General features: G+C 38.0%; 1 pseudogene; it reads right to left on the minus strand.

Annotated features, from left to right (window-relative positions):
- Nucleotides 1-2241: 2241 nt before the first annotated feature.
- LOC122151240 lies at nucleotides 2242-2842 on the minus strand (annotated as a pseudogene).
- Between the last annotated feature and the right edge of the window lie 252 nt (nucleotides 2843-3094).

Genomic DNA, 3094 nt, shown 5'->3' on the forward strand with positions numbered 1-3094 from the left:
AGTGGTTCAAACTCACCAGCCACTCCACTGAAGAAAGATGAGGCAATCTCTTTCCATAAAGATTTACAGCCTTGGAAACCCAATGGAGGTCACTATGAGTCAGAATCAACTCGATGACAATGAGTTTGGTTTTTGGAGGTTTAAAACAGTCTCTGTTCTATCTTGATATTGTCTCTACTTCCTCTCCATTTGGAAGTTCGATAACTACACCATTTATCCCCTCTTTTTGCTTTGTAGTTGTCTTTGTTTATGAATTGATACCTTTGGTTCCCCATTTTCAATCTTGTAGATTTATTTTATTTTGGATACTTGTATATCTGAGTTGATTTCCAAGTGATGTTGTTGTGTGTCTTAATCTCAGGTTGTTGTCTGCCATTGTTGGTTCTGTGTTAAGCATCTCCTGTAAGGTTTGTCTGTCTTTTACAAATTCCTTTAATTTCTGTTTACCTAGAAATGTCCTAATTTTTTTTTACATAGGTCAATGCATTTTTTTTTGAGTGTTCCCTCCTTTCCTCTCCCCCTCCTGGTAACCAACAAAGAAAGTTTCCTTCCATATATAAACTTCTCCTTGGAAATGTCCTAATTTTGCCATGGTATTTGAGAAACAATTTTACTGGATATGTAATTCTTAGTTGGCAGCTTTTTTCCTTCAGGGTTTTATATATGGGATCCCACTACCTTCTTATCTGCATGGTTTCTGCTGAGAAATCATAGTATAGTCTCTTATTGGTTCTCCTTTGCAGGTGACTTTTCATTTTTCCCAAGCTACTTTCAGGATTCTTTCTTTGTCTTTGGTTTTGGAAAGTTTGACTATGATATGTCTTGCTGATTTTCTTTTGCAGTCTATCCTACTTGGGGTTCATAGATCTTCTTGAATACATACCTTTCATGACATGATGTTAGGGAAGTTTTCTTCCAACACATCTTCGACAACTTTCTCAGTGCTATTATTATCATTATTATTATTGTTTTGTCTCTTCCTGTTCTAGAATTCCAATCATATGTAATATAGTCCTCTTGATGTTGTCTTGTATAATTCTTAAGCTTTCTTCAATTTTTTTGTTCTTTTTTTCTGATTCTTCCTCTAACAGATTTAAGATTTAAGTTTAAAAGATTTGTCTTAAACTTCACTAATTCTGTCATCCATTGATTTAATTCTACTTCATTGCCCTCTCAATACATTATCTATTTCTAAAATTTTAGTGTTACTCTTCTGGATTTCTATTTGTCATTTTTGTATTATTTCTAATTTTCCACTTATTTTGTCAATTTGTTCTTTTTTTTTTTTTTTTTTTTTGAGAGGAGAGAAAATTATTTATTGCAAAGCCTTGTCAATTTGTTCTTGTATCTAAAAAAAATTTATTCTAGAGTTTTGTCTGTTTATGATTGATTGATCTTTCTCTCAATCTGTTGAAGGTACCTACATCTAATTCTTCTGAATTTCTTATTAGGTAGTTCCAATAGCATTTCTTCCTCCAAAAGATTTCCTGGTCCTGTATTTTGGTCACTTCCTTGAGCCATCTTGTCTAGTTTATTTTATTTATTTATTTTTTGCGATTTGAAATTGTCTGTAGTCTCTAAGACATTGTGGTGTTATTGTATTTATTTGTTGATGGTATGTTGGTTTGCTTCATCCTGTTTTTTTTGTATTGTTTTGTTTTAATATATCTTGGTAATGAGACTCATTACTTGTCTCTGGGTGAATTTGGTAGTGGATAGGAGTGTGAGCACAAGTCTCTGATTGCTACTTGTGTACAGTAGCTGAGGGCAGGCTGGGTGGGTGTTGGTCAACTTCTGTCATCTACCCAGTGGTGCTGGAGTCTGTGATGGCTCTCTTCCAGTGAGTAGGGTAGCAGACATGGTAGGTATGGCTGGGTAGGATCACTGGCTCTTAACTGTTCTCTAGGTGGTTCAAACCCATCAAGTCACTCCTCAGAAGGAAGATTGGGCAATCTACTTCTGTAGTGATACTGCCTTGGAAATCCAAGGACGGGTCACTATGAGTTGGATCCAACTCAACAGCAGTAAGTTTGTTTTTTTTTTTTTTTTGGTCTTAGTCACTGATCACTGATGTGGGTGCCAACGCAGTCCTGGTAAATGGAACTAGTTATCTGGTTCTTGCCTCAATTTGAATGTTCCTTGCAATAATTCAAAATGGCTAAGCTGTGTCTGTTGGTAGTTCATCACTCAGTTTGCCTCCTTCTTTGCTGTTTTTATTTGGTCTCTTCTTCCCTTCAGTATTTATTTATTTATTTTTGCAGCTCCTGCCTCAGGTTTATTTATACAAATAGCACAGGAGAACACCAGTCTCATGCAGATGGCAGCTGAGAGGGTCACACCAATCCTTCTATCCACAGATGGAGAACTCTCCTCCAGAGCCTTTGTGGGGGCTTGGGCACCTTTGGGATCTTGATCTGAAGCCAGAATTTGAATTGAGTCCTTGCTCAGAGCTTCCACCTTACTTTGAGCCTTGGCTTTTGACTTTGTCCAGCACAGCTTGAGATCCTTGGCAATGTCGCCTTAAGCATGCTTCCCAAGCTTGGAACGAACAATATAGGTGAGTCAACTGAACTTGTGATTGACTCCCCTTGGGATCTTGGGCTTGGTCTCCTTGGGCTTTATGAGAGCCTTGATAGCTTCGGCATGTGCATCTATGGCCTTAGCATTGTTGGCCTGCATCTTCTCCAGATTCTTCTTGTGCTTTTGGCAAAGCACATTTTCCTCAGGAACTTGGGACCCAACCCCTAAGAGATTTGTACCATTATGACTGGGGTCTCTTGATGCCATTTCTGTGCCATTTTTGAGATTGGTTGTGTGTAGTATGGTCCTTAGAGTTGGCCATGCCTGAACTGTAGTCCATAGCTCCCAAAGTACCAGGGACTGGAAGAGAGAGAGGAATGCCATGGTGTAGTATGGGAAATAAAGTTAAGGCACCTCTAATCAGTATTTAATATACTTCTTTATCCTTTCCTTTGAAGTTCTGGGTTCCAGGATTGTCATCTGTATCCATTTCACTTGATTTCTTGAGTCTTTATCGTAGAGGGTGTGGATTATATATCTGCCTAGTCTTCCATCTTATATCCTCCCTCCTTTC

The sequence above is a fragment of the Orycteropus afer genome, unplaced genomic scaffold (genome assembly GCF_000298275.1).
Source record: "Orycteropus afer afer isolate SDZICR_OR568_19922 unplaced genomic scaffold, OryAfe1.0 scaffold00341, whole genome shotgun sequence".
Lineage (NCBI taxonomy): Eukaryota > Metazoa > Chordata > Mammalia > Tubulidentata > Orycteropodidae > Orycteropus > Orycteropus afer.